The following is a 26,416-nucleotide window of genomic DNA, read 5'->3' on the forward strand; positions in this document are numbered from 1 at the left end:
GTCTTGAAATTGCATATCCAAACCCAGAGCACAAAACATGTCTTCCACATCAGCAATGTTTCAAGTCCTGCCTTCAGTGCTTCTTATTCCCAGTTCTCTGTACTTTTTACTTAGAGAATCTCAGAATCCCAGAATAACTGAGGTTGGAGGTCACCTGGAAGTCACCTGTTACAGCTGCCTCATTAAGCAGGGTCATTTAAAGCAGGTTGTCCAGAATGATGTCCAGATGGCTTTTGAATTTTTCCAAGGATGGAAATGCCACAAACTCTCTGGGCATTCTGTTTCATCCATATTATTCTTCTTTTACCCGGTTCTTGATATATAGATAATGTAAAATTTAGATTCTGTTCTCAGTATCACTATTTAAAACTATGCTTTGTAATGCTTACCATTTAACAGTCCTCTAAAAGCTTTGTTTCTTAAGAAATTAATTTACTATTCTTATAATAAAATTAAGGGATTCTGCATGAAGATACTCCAAAATATGCAAACACTTCAATGTTATTTTGGGGCTATCATATTTACCTGCAATAATTTCATATTTATAGTTATATGGAAACACAGAAACATAGCATCATTTAGTCCTTTGGAAAAGACCTTTAAGATAATTGAGTCCAAGCCCAGCACTGCAAAGTCCACCACTAACCGATGTCCCTAAGTGTCTTTTAATTACCTACAGGGATGATGACTCAGCCACTGCCTTGGGCAGCCTCTTCCAATGGTTGACAACTCTTTCAGTGATTTTTTTTTCCCTATATCCAGTGCAAACCTCCTCTGGTGCAACTTGAGGTCAATTTTTTTTATGAAAAGGAGGGTCAGTTACCTTTGAAAACTGAACTTATGACCCCTTCATAAGTACATTGGAAAATATAGCTTAGAGAGTTTAACAGAATTGTCTGATTTGTGTCTAGACTGTTTCCTTTGTCATGTGGCTTCTGAAGTGTAAGCAAATAGCCTCAATCATGCAATATTATCCATGACCTTGTTATTTTCAAGGTGCATTTTGTAAGAGTTTGATTGTTAATAATGGGCGCAACTTGCTTTAATTTTCTCTTCACTCTGGAATCTCATAGCTTGCTCTTCTCATGGAACCAGGGACAAGAGTCATTCTTGCTTCATGTGAAATTAGCAGCTACTGAATAATTTCATATGCCGATTAAACACTGCATTATAACCCTCTTCATGTCTAGAATATGAAATAATTAAATGCCTAATCCATAACTATGGTATCCTAAAACTGACACGTAAAATATTGAGTTGACCTATCTGCTACTTCTGGTAGTGTCTATCAATTATTATAGACTATTATATAATTCTATTTGTGTTATTGTTTTTTAATGAGGTGAGCAGAAAAAGTATTGGTAATTACTCCTGACCTGTTTGGCCTAGACTGTTGTTTTCTTGAGATTGTTTTGTATTTTTAATGTGATCCTCCTTTTCAAGATTCGTTTGCTAAAAATCAAGCATTTTCTATCCCTTCCTTTCTTATTCTATTCAGTAAAAATGGATGATTAAATAAAAAAACTCTTTATGCCTGATTTTTCTCCAAATATAATATGAAACTAAATATAATTACCTGTCACGTTATTGAAATTTGTCTTGAAACTCTTTCCTAGTGAATGCCAGTTCAACTTATATCAAAAACATCCAAAAGGTGAATTTTACACTTGCCATTGTCTAGCCACAGATAAACAAGATAAACAAGCAATCATTTCCTATGAAGTCTAAATTTATCAGTTGTTTTTTATATTACCTCTAAAAATATTACAGATAATCTTGCAGTAAGTTTACTTTTGGTGTGTTTGATTAATACAAACATTCATCCATAACATTAGAAAAGAAAATATTTCTTGAATAAATGTGTATATTTTCAATTCTTGAAGACTACCTAAAGGAAAAAAATCATAGAAGCCTTCTAAAATCCATATTCTGTGGCATCAAAGGACTTCTCATTTTTATGTATCCAGATGACAATACATATTTCTGAGTTTGCGTCTTTAGGAGTTAAACAATTAAGCTTAAATCAATCAAATATAGAATTTTTTTCTGAAAACATTTTAAAAATGTTTTTCCTTGGAATATATTAAATTCACATTTATGAAAAAATGTGATGATTTGGAATATAGTTAATTGACCGTACTGTAACACACAAGATCATCTTTGTGAAATATCAGCACATAAGATTTCATTTAATACGTTTAGTATTAGAGATTTAGTTAAGTTTTTCACATAATACCTCCTTTTCTAACCTCTTTTCAGTATATGGGTTTTCTGTAGGATTAAGGTTGCAAACCATTAAATACTGTGAGCTTTTGTAAAACAAAATATAGCTTTTTGTAGCAGTTTGAGGGAGAGTTCTAAAATTTCATCAATTTTCAGTCCTATAGAAAACAAGTTGTTAAGGAATAATGAACTATTTTTTTTTCATTCAAACACAAAACTGCAAGAGACATCATGTCAGCCTTACAGATTAATTCCCAAATTCAAACATTTGTTTCTTTGGTTTCTTTTAACCAGGCCAATAGGGAATCTTCTAAGTTTCAAAGAGCAAAACACTGAAGTGTTGGAAATTTACCTGTTTTCATCCTAACTTTGCTGGCATTCAAGGGATATTTCCAAACCCTTCCTCAGTTTTGATGAGGAAAAGAAAATCTGGTACCTTATTCAAATTAACCACTGGAATTTTTAAATAATCTTATAACTGGATGCTGAGGTTAGAAGGCAATAAAGAGAAGGAAAGAAAAAGATCAGTGTAGACATTAATTCAGGAAGCAATGGTTAATCTTCTTTCCTAAGTCTCCAGCTAAGCTTTCTCATTTTCATTGACTCTAGCAATGAAAGACTGTTCTCCTTTTTAAACTGACCTTAGATGCCTAACTTTAATTAGTCTATCTCTTTGTCACTGTTGCCCAAGGAATAAACAGATAACGGTTACTCTCCACTTCATTTTCAATAAGCAAAATGAAGCAGAGGTAAAGAAAGTGCAGAATTCACTGAGAGAACCCTTAGACAGGCACAGTCACGCCTGCAGTGACCCCAGGCAGTGAGCAGACTGGGACAAAGGGTCTTCAAGAGGGCTGAGATTCCTTAACCAGGCAGTCAGATCTCACAGCTGTGCCTGTCCTTGGACTGCTTTGTCTTCCAGAGTGCAATGCCAGGGACCTGCTGGAAGCTGGGGGCTGCCAGGTCTGGAGTTATTAGGCGTGGCTGCTGTCACTCATGCTTGCCAGACACCATGAGTCCTGCCTGTGCAGGGCAACAGCCTCCAAGCAGTGTAGTCAAAATTCTCCTCCTCTGTTCACTGCCGACTCCCCCAGTGTTAGTAGCCAGGTCTTTTCATCCTTGCTGGTCACACTTTGCCAAACTATCCAGCAGCTCCAGACTCTTCAGTCATGTGAAATTATTTAATTTTCAAGGGCTGGAACACCAAGGACCCTTAATGAAAAGTGGGCACAGAATGACTTGTCCATGAGCTTGATCCAGTTGCTACTGAAGTAGAAGACAATTTCACTGACAATCAAGAGGAGAGCTAGGTACTTTTCTCCCTGGTTGGTGAAGTTTGAACATTTTGCTGTCTATATGATGACTGTAGGGTGATAGCCCTGATATAAGTTGAGGGAAACACCTCGACCCCCTGGAGGGATGCTTGCAGGAACGATTAGCTCCCTGAAAGTGCTTATGGATGGGCTTATGGAAGAATGGAGTGTTATGGAAATGACATGGCCTTTCTTCCATGCACCTTGTGGCACACTGGAGAGGCCCAAGGAGCCACCCCTCAGGCATCTGTCTGTCACCCCCAAAATATTGACTATAATCACTCAACCTACCTAAAGGGAAAAAAAATGTATAAAAAGAGATTGGACATGAGTGAAAACTGGGGCGAAAAGTTCCACCACCTCTGGGCTACCCTATACAAGCTACCCTGTCTCCACCCCCCGACCCATCAGACATTGCAGGGGTAAGCAACCACATTCTTACTTTATTTTCCTACTTACTAATTATAATTTGTTATAACTCACTGGGTGTATACGTGTTAGTGGGAAGTGGCTACACTCTTCATGTTGCTTTTGGTTGCTTTGGGTTACTGAGTGTTTAAATGTGGGGTTGAGCTGTTGTGTTTCTGGTTAGTAATTCTCTGTTAGTTAAGTTTGTCGTGGGAGGAGTATACTGCTGGAGTTGCCTGTAGAATGTGCTTTGTGCCAGTTTCTTTTGGCATTTTTTGTCATCAATTAAATACAATCCTGCAGCTGAATGGCATGATCGGCTAAGCAACCCCTATAGTCATTGTCACATATTCGTATTAATAAAAGTTATTTCGGGTTCTTTTCTTGCTATTAAGTGTGGTCCATAAACTGAGTATCAAAGACCTTTCCAGGCAGTGTGCTATCCTGTGTTGTCTCTTCAGGTGAGATGCAGACAGATTGATCTGGGTTTTATAAAGCTTTGATGTTCAGGTATGCTTGTAGTTAATAAGTTCTCCCTGGCTAAAATTTGGTCTTCATAGGAAGGTTGAAAATCTTTCCAGTCTGTGTTCTGTCCCATGTTCAACAGGCAGTGCTGGGTTCATAAAGTTTTGTTTATTCCAAAGACGCTTATAGCAAATAACTTTATATTAATACAGGTGGGACTAGAAATCTTTGCATTTCTGTCTCTTCCCCCTTTCACATGACAGATGACCAAATCCAAGAAAAACACATAACTAAAATGAAGATACATTTTAAATCTATCTAAATAGATGGAGAAGGTTAGAAGAAAGTTTTTCCTAATTTCTGTATACATGTGGGGAGAAGCACACTTTTCTACCAGAGGGAAACAAATAATTGTTGCTTTCAGCCTCTTGTGGACTTAGTGGTAAAGTATGTCAACTCACATTTCATCTCTATAAATAAAAAAAAGAGAGAGAGAGAGATATTATGTAGCTATATTATACCCCATTTATGAAGATTACCTTTATATTGATTTACAATTAGCCTAGTAACATTTGCATGTTCAATACCTAGCCAACTGTCCCTATAGGTGAATATCACTTCACAATTTTTGTTTCAGAAATTGTATTTCAGTTGAAGACAAACAGAGATGACACATTAATCTTTGGTCCTGAACATATATCATATGGTTGAGTGCTGAAAGGGCATAGTATCATGGCTACCATTAGGAAAGTCTGAACCTTGTAGATGCTGTACCCAAAGTGGCATTGTCCAGTATATATCAACACACTAATTCACTTTTTCCTTATCTGACATTTTAACTTTGTATGCAAACTTTCATGTTCATACATTCTTCAAAGAAGATTTAGTCCCAGAAATAGATCAGATTTAATGCAGCCAGCAAAAACTTCTAAGCAACAGTACATTCTTGACGCACAGAAATATGTATGCTGCAATGACAGGTGAATGATGTTCTTAAATTTGTGGTTGTTATAAATTTTGTTATCTTTCTGTTATTATTCTTGCATATTATCCACTGTGATTTTTTCACATCTACCTCTATGTGACCTTAAGAATACAGATATAAACTGTAGTACGCTAAAGAAAATACAGTGATGTTTATTTCCAAAGAAAGTTCATAAAATTACTATTACATCTTATTTTGAGAATTCCTCAGTACTTTGTCTATTTTCACTATTACTCTTCATCTGTAGCATAAGCAGAGAACTGTGTTATTTTACATTGAGGGTGGAAGGGGGGGTTGTTTGGTTTTGGTTTTGGTTGTTTGCTTTTTTTTTTTTAATTCTATTTCCATAATTCCACAGCTTAAACGAAATATAAAATAAAGCAGTAGGGGTTTTGGACAAAATCCTTAAAGTTAAACAGTGTCAGTACACAAACTACTGTGCTTTTTGCAGGAACAACTGTGAGCATCATTTACATATGTTTTATCTGTAATTATCTATGTAGATTAGATAAACTGCTCTTGCATATAAATAGACACTTAAGCCTACAGTTACCTGATTGGCATATGCAATCAGACATGCAATTGCATGTCTAATATATCTATAAGGAAGCCAATAAAATTCAGTTACGTTTCAATAATCTTTTGATTTTGAAAGCATCCTGACCCTTTTCTCAAATAGCAAGATGACAAAAGTAGAACATCTGAGCTGCATTTTCTGCACAATCTTGTAAGGACAGGGTAAAACTTTTGCCCTTCAGCTCCACAAGAAATCAGACCCACCCTAAAACTGGTAACAAAACACCAGTGAAATCAGGAATTTTCTTTTGACCCAACTACTTTACCTGATTTGCTTAAACAATATTTCGATCTTTCTGCTGAAGTTTATGGTGTTAAAATCCACACAAAAAAGGTACTGCATTTATATTTTCCCCTTCACTTATTACTTCAGAGTAAAGGAACTTTTAAATAAATGTGTTAAAATCTTGCAAACTATTCTTATTACCCTTAGCATTGATTTAAAAAAAAGTGTAAAAGTTAACTTTTAGTATATTTCCAATAGCTGAGGGAGCACTGCCAGTAGCAGAAGAGTTTGTCCCAGATGCTTTAGGTTATTAAACATTTTATTAAAAAATAAAAATATGTTCTTCAGAAAGAAAGAGTAGCTGCAGTCTGATGGTGCTTACCCACAAAAGCATATTTACCATTGATGCTGTGCTTTTTGAGTACTGCATGCTAGTGGCTGGTCAGATCACTGGGATCAGTCAGAAGGAATGTGAAAATGTGACTTTTAGTTCACCTTTACATAGCCTTCTCTTCTGAAAAATCCTCTTTCCTGCTGTCTTTAAATAACCTGAAGGCTCTTTCTTCTAATGCTAAGATGCAGAGGCCACTGAGGAGTATAAACATTGTTCAGGAACAGCAAAGGGTAAATGCAAATAAAATATGCTCTTGTTCTCTTCATCTGAAATGCTGAAAGAATGAATTAGAAAAGAGCCGTGTGTCATCTCCATGCGGCTACATGAAATCAAAGATGATAAATTTGGAGCAGTTAAGCACACATAAGTTTTAGGGAAGTATAGAATACTCAGTATATTTTTCATATTGTGCATATTTGTATATATATGTGTGTGTGTGTGTGTGTGTGTGCGCGTTCCCACACATCCTCTCCTTTGACAAAAATGTATGTGTACTTATTGAACTGGCAAAATTTTGTATATTTTCTAAGATTCATGTTGGACTTAGATTGATTTTTCATATACCTTGGAAAGGATTGCTCCTAGAGGAGCATGTAATATTTCCCTACATGATCAGACCAATTATGCATTTTAGTGGAGTAAGTAATGCTTCTGGGAAACGAGTCTGTACTCACGGGAAGAATGGCACAGCACACATATTTCTGTGAAGGGAATTCTAGACAGAAATATGCTACCTCTAGTCAGTTAACAAAAAAAAAACCTTACAAAAAATGTGATGTTGCTGAACCACTCAGTGTTTTCTTATACATTTCAAGCTTTGGTGGGAGTCACATCATAGTAGTTCATTCAGACAGAATCTGAATGTTTGTTTATTGAATTATGTGATGTCTTCTGTAACATTTAATTTCTTGTTCTACAGAATGTATTAACTTTGTGAAGAGTCATTCATAAAGTCCACTTCCAAAACACTCTATAAATCAATAACTGATTAAAGTACTCTTATAAGATGTGAAAAGGAAGAGCATAAAGACACTTTGCCAAATATAAGTTCAACTCAGTACTTCACCATTGGATATATAAAGGAATTCTCACTACTATTACCTGCCACCACACCAAGAGAAGTCTAATTCAGCTTTGTGTCTTCTGGGCAAAGTGTAGAAGTCAAGCTCCTTTTTTGTTCTTTCCTACAGTTAATATAATTTTTTCCCACCACAGCCATTTTATCCTCAAAGTGCTGTTTTCTAGGGAATATCAGTTTTCCCAATGCCTAATGGGTTCAAAATACCCAGCTGGAAAGTAAACTCATCTAGATAATAAAATGACAAGAAATGGATACTTCACTATTTATTTGACTTTCTTAAGTCACTATTCCAGCTGTGCGAAAATGTCTGACCCCGCTCTTCATTAATGAAGAGGCAAATCTTGCATTCCTCAAGAATTACCACAACTGTACCCAGCTGACCTGTCTTACATTAAAAAATCAATAGAAAAAGCAGATATGTCAGACAAAACACTGAGCATAAAGAAATAAAAACAATTTTGTTGGTGAAAGAAGCAGCATATTACTAATTACACAACAGGCATCCTGGCAACAGGCAGAGGGGAGGGGTGATTCTTCTACTTCTGATTTTGAAGTCAGTCATGGATCATCATTATAAGCTGATCTTTCATTTGTCTCTTATGTGTTACATAAAGACTTGAAAAGGAAATGCATTTGTACATGAATAACAATGCATTTAGTTTATAGCATATTTCACTGTGTTGTCAGCTAATTAAATTCTGTCACTGAACCAAATATGATTGATTGTTACCTGCAGCTGTTCCCTGTAAATCTGTCTACAAATAGCTGCTCCGGGATGGTAAGCATTCTGACACTCTCTAAAATACAGTCAGCAACAGAAACAGACAACCGTTGAAAATTTAATCTTATCAAGACTTCCACTGAACTCATGGGGATACCATTTTTAATTAGAAAGAGAATGCCAGACTCCGAGTAGCTTGCTTAGCAAAGTTCAGTAAGTAACATCTGATTAAAAGACATAAGGTGGACAGCTTTATTTTCCCTCTAGGAAAGCCAATAACTACAGAAAATATTACTTCCTTCATAAGATGCATTTAGCCATCAAAATGACAGGCTTGTCAAACCATGTGACAGATTACCTTTTACTCTCTTATTTTTTTGAGTTTGTTTCCTACTGATGTGTCAATAAAGAGAACACACTGCCTGACAGCGAATTTTTTTATTAGCCTATGGAAGTGAACACCGCAGAACCTCATAAAGTTCAACAAGGGCAACTAATTGAAGGAACCTTAAAGACAATCCAGTTTCAACCCCTCTAAGGGATGCTACCCACCAGATCACACTGATCAACGTTCCATCCAAACTGGCTTTGAATATTTACTTCCTCAAATGGGGCAGCCACCACAGCTTCTCTGGGAAACCTGTTTCAGTTCCTCATTACTTTCATAATATGGAATATCTTCCCAACATCTAATCTGAAGCTCTCCTCTCTCAGTTTAAAACCATTCCCTCTTGTCCTATGACTACATCCTCTTTGGAAATAATCCCTCTCCAGCTCATTTGTAGGTGCCTTCAGGTAGTAAAAGGTTGCTATAAGGTGTCCTCACAGTCTTTTCTTCCCCCCACTGAACAACCCCAGCTCTCTCAGCCTTTCTTCATAGGAGAGGTGCTCCAGGCCTCTGATTACCTTTGTGACTCTCCTCTGGACCCACTATAACAGGTCCACATCTTTCTTGCGCTGAGGAATTCAGAGGCAGAAACATTATTCCAGCTGGGGTCTCTGAAGGGTACAGTGGTGGGAGGGGAGAATCATCTCCTTTGACCTGCTGGCCACCCCTCTTTTGATGCAGCTCAGGATGCAGTTGGGCGCCTTGGCTGCGAGTACACACTGTTGGCTCATGTTCAGCCTTTCATCCACCAGTACCCTCAAATCCTTCTCTGCAGGGCTGCTCTGAATGAATTCTTCTTTCAGTATATACTCATGTCTGGGATTGCCACCATCCAGGTACAGCAACTTGTACTTGGACTTGTTGATCTTCATGAGATTCTCGTAGGCCCACTTCTCAAGTTCATCTAGGTTTTCATGGATGGCATCCCATCCTTCTAGTGTGTCAACTGCACTGCTCAGCTTTGTGTCAGCTGCAGACCTGCTGAGGGTGCACTTGATCTCATTGTCTATGTCATTACATGTGGCTACCACTGAAGATATTGAAGAGTACCAGTCACAAGACAGAGCCCTGAGGAGCATCGGTCATCACTGGCCTCTACCTTGACATATGGCCATTGATCACAATTTATTTCTTGATACTTTTTCTGATGCTCTCTAGTACCCCTCAGAAGAGGTATGGGAGCTGTCTTCATGGGTTCATACTGAAATGTTTAAATTCTGATAGATGAAGTTGATCACACTATTCACATTGTGCTATAGTATGGTTTAGCCTCCTCTGCAAACTGTGGACAAACAGTGCTGTGATAGTCTCTGTGAAATTAGTGAATTTTGTGGTGGGGAAAGAACAGAAAGATGAAAAAATATAGAGAAACTACCTTTTTATTTTTGGAAAAGAGGCATCAGAAGAGGCCTCTAATCCTTAATATGTTTGACTCAATTTGGTCACCATGAATTGTTCATAATACCTAACAGGAATTGCCTGGTAACTTCTTTAATATGGAAAGGTGGAAGTTTCAAAAGTTTCCCTCTTAATGCAAATACAGAACAGTGAAATTCCTGTTCCATTTATTCTGGTAAGTGTAACTTCTGGGTTAATACATTTTAAATAATAATTGGATACGGGCCTTAGGTCCCAGAAAATATTAACAATAATTATGAAATGTCAGTGTTGGCACATGGACTCTTCAATGTCTAGTTGAACTGGAAATTGAAATCAAACATACAGAATTTTTCTTGAAATGAAGATTTTTCACTAGATAGTTGTCTTCTTCTTGGCTGTTTTTTTGCCACATTTAGTTGAAGGGTACATTAGGCTATGCATGATAGCATTTACCAGCAAAAAAATAGGTAACTCTCATATTGACTTAGAAGCTTGCTACATCCTTATCAATCCAGCCCTTACTTATCCAGAAGCAATTCAGATCTGTAACTTACCCATATTAAATTGTATTTTACTCCTCAATCAATTACAGTGTTTAGCAGTGGTATTTCCAGAATTAAATTATCACTACATAAATGCAAGGAAGGCAGAATTGGGCCATCTGCTAATGTGACTGCTTGTTTTACTAAAATTTACTTTGCTTCTGTCAAAGTAATTGCCATTACTAACTTAACAAACAATTGCCTGTTCTCACAGAACAACCATATTCTCTGACACAGATTTGCATATGTACTCTGCCTCTAAAAGGTAGAGAAAAGGTAAATTTTGGCTGTCTGGAAGAAAGCACTGAGTGTGTTTACACATCTGCAAACACGTTAATACTAAGAAGCAGAATAACCAAAAGCTATCTTAGGTGCAATTATGTGGACTTGTGAGGCTGAAAGTATTTTCTAGGGTGTTCTTGTGGCAGTGAGCAAATATAAACTAAAAGAAGGCACAGATTGCAGAAACACTGGTAAATTATTTCCAGATTGCTTGGTTCCTAGGAATGCATTGCCCTGCTTACTCTGTACTCCACTCTGTTCAGTTCATGATTATGTATAAGTAGCAATTTTTAAACAAGAACTGAAGAGGTGAGAATCAGCCTCTAGATAGTTAAGTAGATCAGAAGGTCACCAGCAGTTTCAAGGCTCCTTTAACCTTACGATGAATTGAAACTGGAGTACTTCTTCCCAAAATGGATACATGGCATCACTTTCAGTTCACTTATTTGCTCTTACAGTTATATTTTTAGCTTACCTTCTGCGTTTTTCTGTTTCATTTAGCTTGAAGTTCAGTTCAGAAGTTCTAACACAGAAACCTATGACCTTTCACATCTGCCCACTCTTCTGTAGACATGCCCACAGTTAAGAGCTGAAGGAGGGACTCCATCATCCCTGCAATTATAGTGCAAGCACAGTTTACTCAACACTAGCAAGATTTTGGTCTAGAAACAACACATTTTGGTTTATGCTAGGAGAAAGAAGCATGGAAGAGAGACATGCCTGCATAACAGCCAGAAAGACAAAGCTGTTGTGAAGCTTACAGCTCTTAAAATCAGAAAGACCTATGCTATTTGTCCATTTGCATGCTGGTCTTAGTTGGGGTAGAGTTAATTTTTAGACGGTCCCATGGTGTAATGGAGAGCACTCCGGACTCCAAATCCCAAGGTCATGAGTTCGAGTCTCAGTCGGGGACTGTCCCCCTGGCAGATAAATGCCTCCCTGCCATCCGATCCCATCAGATCTCAGATGCTAAGCAGGGTCAGTCCCGGTTAGTACTGGGTGCTGTAGACAGTCCCAAGGACTTCACTGTTCACTGCGCAGGCTGGAAGGGCACAACCACGTGGGGAGAGCCCTTCCCAAATCTTCATTCATGAAGTTTGGCCATACATACATACAGAGTTAATTTTTGTAGAAGCTAGTATGAATCTACATTTCAGATTTCTGTTGAAATAGAGTTGATAACACACTGTTTTGTTATTGCTGAGCAGTGCCTACATAGCACCATGGCCTTTTCTGCCTCTCAGATCACCCCACCAGTGAGGAGCCTGGGGTACACAAGCAGTCAAGAGGAGACACAGCCAGGACAGCTGACTCCAACTAACTCAAGGGATATTTCATATCATATGGCAGCATGTTCAGCATATAAAGCTGGTAAAAAAGAAGAAAGGGACATTAGGAATAATGGTGTTTGTATTCCCAAGTAACTGCCATGCATGATGGAGACTGCTTTCCTGGGCATGGCTGAACACCTGCCTGCCTATGGAAAGTGGTGAATTAATTCCTTGTTTTGCTTGAATTCCTTATTTTCTTTGCTTATATGCATGGCTTTTGCTTTACCTACTAGACCATCTTTATTTCAACTGTTGGATTTTCTCACTTTTTCAGTTCTTTCCCCTGTCTCACCAGCTGGTGAGTGAGCAACTGGCTGCATGAGGTTCAGTTGCCAGCTGAGGTTAAACTATGGCAAACTGAATTTAACTTTTTTCAGCAAAAGCCAAAGATTCCCCATAGTGACTTTTCCATTCAACACATCACCCTTAAAAATAAAAGCTACTTACTTTTCTGCTCATGGAAGTATTGTTTCCTTCCCTGAAGAACCTGGTGATAGATCTTTTGGTCTGTTTTGTTGGCTTTATCCCTAAACACTTTTGAAAAAGACAGGTTATGAATCTGGACCTTCAGAAATAGCCTTTGACTGATTAAAAAACAGCTCTCACAAAGTTATTATTTCCTCTTGGTATTTTTACTTTATTTCAAAATGTCTTCATTTTTGCTTTTTTTAAAAGAAATTACTACCTTTTTATTCCTTCAATGTTAAAATAATTCAGAGATATAGAAAATATGTTCATCTATGGTGTATATTCGGGCAGTTAAATGCCTCCCTGACATCCAATCCCATCAGATCTCAGAAGCTAAGCAGGGTCAGCCCCGGATTAGTACTTGGATGGGAGGCCTCCTGGGAAATGCCGGGTGCTGTAGGTTCTAGTCCTGAGGACTTCACTGGCACTGTCCAAGCTCGCTCGGCCATGGCAGATGAACCTCAGGAATTAAATGGTGGGGCCAGTTCTGCGCACGCTGAGCCTCACCTAAAATCCACTGCGTAGGCTGGAAGGGCACACCCACGTGGGGACAGCCCTTCCCAAATCTTTGTTCACGAAGTTTGGTCATACATACATAGTGTATATTCAGAAATCTTCTGTCTATAATCTCAACATATGAATTTCACATAATTTTTCATATATTTTATGTTAAAGTTCAGTTCTATAATGGCTGACAGTTTTGGTTAGAGGTTTCTACCCCAAAGCAACAATTCAGTAATTTTTCTTATTGTTTTAACTTTGGGATTTCCAAATCTGAGGATGATTAATTTGACTTTTTTGAGTATTATCTGAGTTTGAAAACTTACTTAAGCAGGAAACAAATTTCTTTTTAAAAAATCACTTAAATACATTGAATCTTTACTCTTATTTTCATGACACTTGCACTATAGTCATCATGATAAATCATTTAATCCTTGATTTTTGTCTTCAGTTTACTCTCATTCTTGCTTTAGATTACTAGGATATATTAGTTGGTCATACTAACTTAAAAGAATTTGATCATGTTCTTTCATCCTAATTTTAGTCATGCTCCTGAATAAAATCAACAGTCTTACAACCTTGAATCTTGAAAGAGCTGATCAGAACCTCCTGTGAATGGAGAATACTGTAAGGAACTGTAAGGGCTTTTTCAACAGTAACTGGAAAATAAGAAAAAAACCCTGTTGTTCTGAGATCCCTTTGTCCTTTAATTTTCAAAGTTATTCTAAGCCATAGATGTTTAATTTTAATATGTATGTCTGATATTCTGATTCTCAAATATTATCTTATTGGATATAGTTAACCTTATTTATTATAGTAACGTGAAATTAAAGTCTGAGGGAATGATAGGGAATTAAGTCTTGCTACATAACTGGTTTTCAGAAAGGATCGCAAGTATTTTATATTAAATGGGAATAGTAAAAATACTGATCTTTTTTCACACATACTTAATGTGCATCTATAGAACCTTTAATTTTTGATCATCATGTATCAATTTGAAATACCGCTACAAAATGGATTTTTTTGCATAAGCTTACTAGTTTTCTCTTTAAAGGATTTTCAAATACAACAAAGTTAATTCTTACCAAGCAGAAGAGAAACATCTTATTCAGAAATGTTATAATTAACTGGAGTAAAAACTAAAAGTTCATCTTATGCTAGCTGAAGTATTTGTTTTTTCATTTTCTGCTTCTGTGCAGATGTTTGGTTGACATGAACTTTAACATTGCTTTTCATTGTATTTCACACTAAAACACAGCAATTTACTAGTTTTCTTTTGCAGAAACAAAGAAAAGCATTTTAACAAATGAACACAAGACAGCATTTTTGATAGCTACAAACTTGATAAAGTATAGAGAAAATGTTTTTTAATGAAGGGTGATAATGAGAGGAAAGAATTGAAATTCTTCTGCTGCGGAGATAGTAAGATAAACTAAAATATAGATAATAAGAATGGAATAAGTAATGTTATTATAATAACAAATATTTTAAGTAGGTAATACCGCTTTATGCAAAGAAAATACTCGTACTGTAAATTATAAGCTGCAGATGTTTGATTTTTTTTTAAATTCAGCTTAGTATGGTATGTAACTCCTTTAATTCTCATTGGTAAGTTTTGCATTGAGGGCATCCCATATGTTGCAGAAACATTCAACACATCACATGACCATGAGTTCACGCAGCAGTGACTGGACCTCTAAAGGTGTATCCTAACACATGCTTCGGAAGGGTGTACTTCTTACCAGGGGCTCATATCAGGGATGTTACTGAGAGACTACAAGCCTCATACATCCCACTGATTATTACCTGCTGCTGTTGTTTCATGTGGGTGCCTCATTAACACAGCCAGGAGCAGCCTGAGGAGTACCATGAGGGATTACAGAACTCTGGGAGCAGCATTATGTGATTCAGGAGGAAACATAGTTTTGTAATCAATCTTCCGGGGCAAAGGGAAGGTGTTTGAAAGGGCCAGTCAAATATGGTTAAACAGCAAATGGTTACAGCACTGTTGCCATAGCAAAAGGTTCAGCTACTTAGACCATGGGACTTGCTTTGAGAAACCTGTTGTTCTGGGGGCAGATGAGGTCCATCTGTCAGAGAAAGGGAGAGTATCTTTGATAATAAACATGCCAAGTGAGTGAAGAGAGGACTTTAAATTAAAATTGCTAGAGAAGGGTGACCTCAGCCAATTCCAATCCTACCAATTTGATGCCAGTTCCAGAACTAGATGCCCAGAGCCCAGAGAGGGGTTTCAGGTCAGAAGGAGAGCATCTGAAGAGCAGTAAAAGGTACCCAACTCAAATGCCTCTATTCAAAGACACAAACCATGGGGAATAAGTAAGAGTAGTTAGAGATGTGCACATACCTGCAAGACCATGATCTTTTTGGCATCATGAGAATGTGGTGAGATTACTCCTATGACCGGAGTGTTGGAATAGTAGGACGGGCTTTTTAAAAAGAACAGACAAAGGAAACGAGGAAAGAGTATCTATGGCTATTACCTGTTGGAGTGCATGAAGATAAGGAGTTAGAGGCCTTATGGGTCAGAATTAAAGCGAGGGAAGGGACAGGTAACATTATAGTGGGGTCTACTACAGACCACCCAACCAGCTAGATGAAGTAGATGAGGCCCTCTCTAGAAAGATAGAAGCTTCCTAATGTTCCCAAATCCTGATCCTCATGGGGAACTTCAAGCACTCTAATATGAGGGAAAAAACAGCAGGAAATAGACCTCCTGGAATTCCTCCAAATGACAGAGGAATTAAAGAGAAGAGGTTATATGCTGGATCTTGTTCTCTTAAACAAGAAGGGGCTGGTGGGGAATATGAAGTCCAGGGTCAACCTTGGTTGTAGTGACCATGAATAGTGGACTTCAAGACCCTTACGGCAGTGAGGAGTATGAGCAGCAAATTCACTGTCCTGGACTTCAGGAAAGTAGACTTTGGTCTCTTCAAGGATCTCATTGGTACAGTGCCATTGGATAAAGCAAGCCTCTGGAGGTAAGGAGAGTACAACAGAGTGCTTAATATTCAAGTATCACCTTCTCTAAACTCAGAAGTTATGCATCACTCAAAGAGGGAGTCAGGCAAAAATGCCAGGAGACCCATACAGATGAACAAAATGCTCCTAGACATATTCAAATACACACAAAACCCAAAGCCTATAGCGGTAAAACCAAGGAAAGGTAGCCTGTGGAGAACATAGAGAAATTGTTCAAGCGACCAGGGATCAGATTGGGAAAATTAAAAATTAAATCTGGTAAGGTACATCAAGGGCAAGAAGAAAGCTTCTATATCTATGTTGGTGATAAAAAGAAGACTAGTGAAAAAGCAGGTCCTTTCCAGGAAACTGTTTACCTGAGGTATGGAGAAGGCTGAGGTAATCAATGACTTCTTTGCCTCAGTCTTCATCAGAAAGTGCTCCGGACACATTGTCCCAGTCACTGTTAATGTCACATGCGTCCCAGTTTTGTCATTAAACTGTCACTGAATAAAATACAAAGAGCTGGAGAGCAGCAACTTGAACCCTGGTTTCCTTAAGCTTCCTGCAATTGTGTCCTACTTTCTAGTCAGCATGATCCATTTTGTTCTTTTTGCAACATTTCCTTTATCCTTTCTCCAAATCTGTCTTCAGTTTCTTTATTGAACTTGATTTATTTTCTTCATAGTTCCAAAGCTTTCTTTGAAGAAATGGATAGTATTGCCTTTATGAATCAGACTAGTATATATCTAAAGGTGTTGGCATCTTATAGAGGGGGGAAGAGTACTGGTGCAAACTCTTTCAGCCACTTTTCTCAGGTTGAACTTAAAATAATATTTTGTGGAAAAAAAAGTATGTGCTATTCTGGTTGCACTTTTAATATAAAAGTCCTTTCAGAGAATTATCGTCCTCCTTTGGTAAGTCCTGTGGGAAAAAAATAGGGCACACCCAGGATAAGTGGGATGAATTACCTACAGAAACATTCCACTTACCTATAGGAGAGATATAGATAACCTACTCGGATCAGACTTTGAAAACCCTAAATTTCAGGATTGCATCCTATATTTAGGGTTAGGCATTTGTAATGAGCTGTGTAGAGTTCAAGGTATCCCAGAACCCAACCCATAATTGGAATAATTTGATACACATCTGAAATAAATTGTTTACCTATTGACACCAAGGGAAAAAAGAAAGGAAAAAAACGCATTATGATATATAATATAATGCATTTGTTTGCCTCTTTTTATTTTATAAGAAGCTTCAGTCAACAGTTAAGTTATCATCAAGACCAAAACTTCCTTTAAAAAAGTTTCAGATCCTGATAATTTTTTTATGATATATATGAATATGCATTGTTGTAGAAAAAATGAAATAATAAAATGCATCTGCATTGCTAAAAATATATATGGCAGGCAAACTCAGCATAAGTTAGTCATGCAGCACATTGATAAATGAACTCGTCAATGACATAAACCTGGAAAGAAAATTCAGTCTTATTGCTGTCTAGTGAGAAAAAATATCTCAAAATTCAATATTTCTGTAGGCTGTTCATTGAAAAGACAGTGCAGACATCATAATTATATTGCCAGACTATAGCAAAAAAGAATAATTATGATCATGCTTTGCATTTATCCAGCACCTTTCATCCAAATATCTAAAGTGCCTTGTAAACAATAACTAATTAAATTTGTTTATAGCTTCCTTTCTGCTGCAGACAACAAAAGTAGTTATCTTTCTTGGTAAAGGCCTTTCATTTAATTTTGTAGAGTGATGGGTGGGAATTAGAAAATTACTTCTGATTAATATTGTATCATTTTAGGATGCTATGCAACCACTGCTTTTATGCCTTTAGCACATCACACACAAAAATATCTCTGGGACTTCCACCACCCATGGTGAAAAGCTGTTTTACCTCTTCTTAGACATGCAGTGCACTAAACTGCAAGATCAAAGAAGGCTAAAACATCTTTTTCTAGTTCTTGACCTGTGTCATACACTTAGTGTACCTCGTGTTTTTTGTCTATTACCTCCTTTCACAACAGCAGAATGTTATAGAAAATCTTCATCAGATCATCTGTGATGGCACCTCCATAAAAATTGAAGAAAACAAAATACAACTTTTGTGCAATATAAATCTTCAGGCTCTTGACAGTAAAATGATGCACAGAAGACCCAGACAACTACAAATGTGTACCATGCCCCCACTTCAGTCTTTTCATCATTCTACAGCTGGGCAGGATTGAACATGTCCAGAATATTTTTGACAAGCCACATTCTACTCAGTTGCATCACAAAATAAAAATAGGGGTAATGCCTGCACACATATAGAATGACCCAGGTAGGAATCAATCATCTATGTGCCATTCCAAACAGGTGTTTCTTGATAATTCTTTTTTATATTGCTGTTTAAAATAAATGGATAATTATTACAATTAATTCTCAATTTTATAAGTAAATTTATTTCATAATGATTTTTATTTTATGTTTAAAAAAATAAGGTTAAGGCTGTTTTCAATTAATGTGCAATCTGGTTACAAATCTAGTAAATTAAACATGGGAAGGAGGATTTGAGAACATATAAAGGCCTGCAAAACAAAGTAAAGAAGTGATTGCATACAACTTTATGAAAAATATGCCTTTATATATTTCTGTTTATATGTCTATGTCTACATATGCATATAAACACAGATATATATATTCAGATATAGATGTATCAATTTATAAATGTATCCAAATATGCAATTTAAAAAAAATAGAAAACTAAAGAGCAACAGAAGGAGTGATATTCAAATGTTTGAAGTTCGCCAGGTTTCTTTCACTTTCTCGTTTGTCTTTCAGGGAGTATTTTACCTGCTTGCTAGAGTAGGTGGCTCACATTTTGTTCTGGGGTTTTATGTCTTTCTAACGGTTCATGCTGATTTTTTTGAGATACTTTTTCTTCCCCTTTTGTGATTTGGAAACCATCTTTGTAAATGCTATTATCTGTATTCTGTGAATATTTAATACAATTGTTGGGTTTTCGTAGGAGACGTGAATCCTCTAGATTTTGCCTGAAAAGAAGGAAGCTGCTTTAAATATGAAATTTTTTTCTTCAAGGCATTCCTGTAGGCAAGAGGGGGCAAATCTGCTCCCTAGCAACAGGAAAGGATTCAATAAACAAAGTTTCATAAAGGTTTTTGGTTTGTTTTTCTTCAGGATTTGCATGAGAGTTGCCTTCAAAAGAATATTAGCAATTGCTGGATATACTTTTGTAAAATAAATAAGTAAATAAAAATATTTCAAAATTAAAGAATGCCTGCTTGAAAGGTATCAGTATATTTGGGTTTGCTTCCATTATCATCACTATCCTTAACAGTTACAGAATTTTTTCTTTTGTGGGAAATAAGCAAAAGGAAAATATTTTTATTTACTTTTGATGTTCTAGTTAACAAAGCTAAAATCCACAATACTTGCTTAAATTTAAAGAAAAGTTGAAGAACATTTTGGAAAAAATACAAAGACTACAGATCAGAATTATCCAAAATAATAAAAAAAAAATTGACGTTAGAATGTTTCTGGTTCATCTGGGCGATGAAAAGCCTACCTGCATTCAGTGAACAATCAGGTGACTTGTACACAGTGTCTTTGCTGCAATTCTTCACACACCATCATTAACCAAGGCAAGTAACAGAGTAATTAAGCTTTGAATGAAATCATAATGATTGAAGTCTAACTCTGATAGAGCTTGATAATTGGATCAGACAGAAAAAAAAGTCTGCAGAACACAACATTTTGAGAAGTATTCTGATCCAATACATAACTTAAAAATACTATGAAATATTTTAGCAGCAGAATTCAGATCAGAAGCAAAATAACTGTCATCCTGCCAGTTGTTCTTAGTACCAGCAACATCATTAGAGGAGTGCCCAGAGACTGTAAACTAAATTGGGACCCAATATGCTGAGTGTTTTACTTACACATAGTACAAGACAGAATTTGATTGCCTAAACTGGTAGTCTAAACTAAAAGACAGGTGGAGGCAAGAAACAAGGGCACAGAAGAGGCCAAAGTTTGGCTGATTCCTCACAGGTGGGTGTGAGACCAGATGAGGTGGGTCCCAGTTACTAAATAGGATTTGACCAGGAGCCATGTAATTATGTTAGCATTGGGCATGGGATATTATAGCTGACTGTGTAGATACACCTAAAAATGTCTCTCTGACTTTTAGATTATAGGTGGCTTACATTGAGCTGCTATGAAATATGGATAAGGCAAGTTTCTTTTTCATTTTACACACATTTTATGCACATTCCTGTTTTCTGCTGAGCTTCTAAAGAAGCCATCATAATATCCAAAATCACAGTAACTTGTGTTCCAACTCTGTGCAGAGATGAGTGATTTCACATAATGTAAATGGCCTGAATAATTCAGAGTTATAGACATTAGAATCTGATTAAAATGTAATTTTTTATTATTAAATAAGCAGAAAATAATTAATCATTGATTATTATAAAATGACAGAATAATAACATCCATTGGGTTTGAAGAGACCTTTAAGGTCATCGCGTCCAGCCAGTAACCTAGTACTGCCATGACCATCACTGAACTATGTCCCTAAGCACCATGTCTAAATATCTCCAGGGTTGGTGACTCAACCACTTTCCTCAGCAGCATGTAGCAATGCTTAACAAAACTTTTGATGAGAAAATTATTACTAATATCCATCTAAACCTACCTTGGAGCAACTTGAGGCCAGTTCCTCTTGTCTGGTCACTTCCTGATTGGCAGAAGGGATAGATTCCCACCTTGATCCAACCTCCTTTCAGGTGGTTGTAGAGAGTAGTAAGGTCCCCCTGAGGCTCCCTTTCTCCAGACTAAATAAACAAGTTCCCTCAGCTGGTCCTCATTAAACCTGTGCTCCAGACCCTTTCACCAGGTTCGTTGTACTTCTCTGGACACACTCCTGCACCTCAGTGTCTTTCCTGTAGTGAGGGGCAAAGAACTGAATACAGTATTTGAGTTGCAGCCTCACTAGTGCACAGGGGGACCATCACTGCCCCGGTCTTGCTGGCCACATTATTTCTGATACAAGCCAGGATGCCATCAGCCTTCTTGGCCACCTGGACACACTGCTGGTGCATGTTCAGTCACTGTCGACCAGCACCCCTACCTTTTCCCACTAGGCAGTTTTCCAACCACTGCTCCTTCCCCAAGCCTGTAGCATGGCACAGGGTTGTTCTGACCCAAGCAGAAGACCTGGTACCTGGCCTTTGTTGAATTTGATGCAATTGGCCTCAGCCCACTGATGCAGTCTGTCCAGATCCCTCTGTAGAGCTTTCCTACCCGCAAACATATGCACAATCCTGTCCAACTATGTGCAAACTTACTGAGGATGTACTTGAACCTTTTGCTCAGGTTATTGATAAAGATATTAAACAGAAATGGTCCCTAAGTAGAGTTCATTCTGGTTAATATCTTAACCCCTGGCAATTTTAAAATTCAGCATGTACTAAATTACAAATCAGTTGGCTGCCAGTGGTTTAAGACAGCTCTGACATCTTACTCGATATAGGACATAGCAAAATAATTAATATATACAATGTTTCAGTCCAAGAAAATAGACATACAGAAACTTATTTCTTGGTGTTTTTGATCTAGTGAAACAATGTTTAAATCTACAAAATCTCAAATTTATCATACATACTAAAGCTGTCAGCTATTACATTTCCAAACATGCTGACATTGAATTCAACATCAAAATACACAAAGTTAGTCTAAATATTTTAGAAAGAAAAATAAGAAAAATTGGTTTGTTTTATTTTGGGAGTCATTAAGAAACAATGTTCAGTTTTAATAAGTTGAAGATGCATTGGATTTGTGCTGGTTTAATGGTGAACTGACAGGAGAAATGAACCAAACCCAAAAAGATTACAAGGCAGACTTACAATTTAATAAAAATTTTACAATATATACAATGATACAAAGAAAAATTAGTTTTAACCCACAAAAACCAGAGATATAACCCAACACCCTGAGGTGTGAACAGAATGGTGTTTATTAGCCCCTGTTCTGAGCACCACGTGGTTCCTCTGACTCCAAAGTCAAAGGAAAGTAAAACCTGTTGGTGAGGAAGATGGTCGCAGTCTGGTTGAGAGTGGAAGTTGCAGTCCTGTCAAGGTTCTGATCCTCCTCTGGATCCAATGAGTGGTACCAGAAGTCCCCAAGATTATATACCCTCTGGTTCAGGTGGGAATGCCCAGCTCCTCCTTCAGGGTAGGGAGTTTCACAGTGGGTGATTTACTCTGTTAGTCATGGGATATTTTTAGGTTTCTTGATGTCCCATTAGCAGACATGACCCCTCAGGCTGGGTGTGAAGGTGCTAATGCCTCCCCGGAGGGGAGTTATCACATCTGAATCATTGGTGTGAAGACAGGAACACTCCCCTGTCTCACAGCGTCCTCTAACACCCAGCCTGTAGCCTGAGGGGTCAGGTGTGCCCTGGGCAGCTGCTACAAATGATCCATTGTTAAGAGTTCCTCAGAAATTATGTAGAGGGTGTAGAATACACACTTTTGCTTACACCCTCCAAACTGGTCCCCTCTGCTCTAACTAGGAAGGAATTAAAATGTGAAAAGCTAATATAGAGATGTACAGAAATTTCCTACTCTTCAATAAAAATAATAATGAAAAGTTATGCTTACTGTCTTTCAGTATTTATTATCTTTTCACGTAAGCAAAAAATGTAGTGTTTGTTCTTGAAATAAAGCTTTTCCTACATTATATCCATTATATACATACACTGACTATAACTGTTATAGAGAATGTTAAGGGAATTAAATTTGATATGCAAATATATAATAATTATGACACATTTTTGAAAGGTAAAAAATATTTTTTAAAATTGTCATTGAATAAAATTTCACTCAAAATTATAGCTCCACATTAACTTGAATTCAAAATATGAATTAGCTTTATGAAGAATTACACCAATGAGTCTTCTGTTTACCCAGGAGGAATACTGATTTATTTACCTAAGATGATTGTAGCAGATTTGGAAGGTACTTTAATACTCTCAACAATATTAATTTTGTCTAAGACACCATGCAAAATATTAAATATGTATAAATAATTTCCAAATTTTATTCCAGACTATGTTTCATATTCAGTGCTGGCACTATGATTTTACTCTTTTGCTTTATTCTTTATGCAATCCCTAACTACTGATTGAAGGTCAAGTGAACAAGTTCTTTCAGTTAATTCTGCTTTTGCAACAGAACATGATTTTTCTCACATTACCGCACTCGTTATGTATTGTTACCAGCATATTGGAGTTGATCAATATATTTCAAATGCTATCCATCCTACTTTAAATTTGTATGTATTTTTATCTGAACTATTCTTCCTGTGAATAAACTTTAGGAAAATGATTCTCAGAATTACTCATACCTATAACAAGTGTCATATTTGAACTCTTCTCCGGATAAAAAAATGGAAACAGTTATTGAAAACTACACCTGAAGCCCACTATATAGGATCTTTTTGAATGAGATATTTAGCGTTTTCTTTTAAACTAACAGGCAGTGTAATAACGTTTACTAGGAGTCATATATAAAATAGTATGTTCAAAGATTCTTTAAACTTAATTATGAGTTATTTTAATTTAAACTGTGATAGTACTCAGTAAATGATTTATTATAGTGCTAGCAAATGTTCTTCTCCATGGTATAACAATTTTCCACTTCATTGCTGCCATTTGAACATGACGTCAGAAATTGCTTCACTTATTTCTTCTTCTTAATGATTTATTGTCATGGTTGCAAGGCATTTCAGCTAGCTGCTATAGTTTCCTCTTTCATCAGTGCAGTTAAAAACCACCTTACTGTTTTCTCAGATTATGTTAAATATTCTTTCTCTTTTTACGTTCTAATTGCTATGGTTTGTCTAGACACCAATGGAAAATTCAACTTCAATGACCATGATGGAATTTTAATGTGCAACACTAATTTTCCCTTCATCTTTACATGCAGTTGTTGACTATGTCACAAGTTCTAATCTTTTTTAATGTCAAAAAACAAACAGTGTAAGAGAAAACAAAACAAGAAATAATTTGGATTGGTCACAGTATTACCTTTGAGTCACAGTGGAGCTTCAATTCCTAAACACCACATCAATTTTTAACAATATCTGATTTTTGCAGACATGAATTCAACATTAACACATTCATTGCAAGCCTGATTTATTATGTGTTTTTAAATTTTATATATATATATGTATTTAAATTTATTACACCTAATACAAAACCAAAACCCTGCCAAATATTTTTATTAACATTAACCTCCCCTGAAACACATTGCAAATGTAGTCTAATCTAGTGCTCAACTGTCCTTGCTGTTAGAATGTCATTTCTGGTTCCTAATCATAAAGTCCTTTCCTATACATTAGTTCTTACAGCAAGACCAATTCATTGAGAATTCAAATAAACAATCTCTTTTACAAAAAAGTGAATTTAATCTGTGGAAAATTGTGGATTTATTTGTTCATAGTCTTTTGTATTTTACCCAAGGAACATGAAGACCAGCTTTATAATAATGATCTCATGGTGCAGTCACATTTGTAAAAATTAACAATAGTCCAAGTTTTTATAGATTACATCCTAAGCACTTAAATCACAACAAAATATGATAACAAAGAATCTTCCTGGTATTCTTTTAAGCAAAATGATATCTTTTATGCTATTCAATTAAAAAGGAGCATAGTGCATATTCAATATGATGCCTATGTCATACATCATTATGTGGTTCTTGCAGGCATAAGCACGTCCTAAAATAAATTATGATGCTGAGTTTGAAAAATCTTGAGATTTTGAAGACTGACCTCAGATAATTTTTCATATCGTACAATGTACAGAATAGATTATTAAATATTTTGAGATATAAAGGTTTTTCCAGAGTGGAATACAAGAAGGAATGTATAAAACACAGTAAGAGGAGGGGGAAGGAGAGAGGACATGCACTATGCTTCTGCTCTGTGTTCCTCCATTAGTGAGCTGTTGTACAATTAATGTTAGCTTTGAAAGATACAGGGTACCACACCCTTGAAGATCACTAGCTTCTTACCTTAAATAAGAAGTGAGGTTACCATCTGCTGAATGATGGAACTACTTTTCTTAAAAATTGAAGACTTACTCTTGTTCCTAAATTACCCCAGGAATTCCTCCAGGGACTGATGCCATAAAGGCCTGCTTGACACACAGTAATTTACTTGCAAATGAAAGAAGAAATAATCCATGTGATTATTGATAGCTGATTAAGCTGAAAGTACTCAGACACTTTAGTTCCTTGGCAATATGTAATTACAGTGTATCCAGGGAGTAAGCAAGGCTGTACTTCTATAGTTCAGTACATCTCCTGTCTTAAGATGAGACCTTCAGATTGAGAAGTAGGATAGTTTCTTCTAATCAGATGCAGTCACACAGTCAAAAGATTAACCTACAAGTGTGTAGTTTATGAAATTATCCTCAAAATCCTTTTGCACTAGAAATTGAATTCATTATGTCAATTATAAGTTAGTATTAATAAAAGAATTGACATAGAACAATTTTTCCCTTATATCTTGCCTACATTTAAAATAAATATAAGAAAGATACAATTAAAAGTGTTATACCTAGCCTATTGTTTAAAATAAATACAGTGCATTAATAACTGTTAATTGGGAAGCATGAATGTTAAATAAGTATTGACTGGTGATTTTTTTTCTCTCAATATAGAAGGTCCAATCACCTGTGGAAGATCTCTTGTACTGAACCAGAAGAACAAGCATTAGAAAAACAGATGGGGGGACAGGAGGGGGATTCAGTATATGTAGATATACATGTCACTAGGAGACTGAGCACCATACACAACCTAATCTTCTTAAGGGTGAACAGTAGGTTCACTGCTCTTGAGTGGTGTGGATTCTTGGCGTGTCCTGCACGGGGCCAGGAGTTCGACTCAATGATCTGGATGGGTTCCTTCCAACTCAGCATACTCTATCATTCTATGAAAGACCTCAGCTGGTTTTGGCTCCTTACACCTTAGACTTTTCACTTTTCAACCTGCTGATTTTTTTTTATTAATTAATTTATTTATTTCACACCTGTAGTGGGAGACAAATGCTAGTCTCTTGGAGAATTTAC

Source organism: Pithys albifrons, chromosome 4 (assembly GCF_047495875.1).
Source record: "Pithys albifrons albifrons isolate INPA30051 chromosome 4, PitAlb_v1, whole genome shotgun sequence".
NCBI classification, from domain to species: domain Eukaryota; kingdom Metazoa; phylum Chordata; class Aves; order Passeriformes; family Thamnophilidae; genus Pithys; species Pithys albifrons.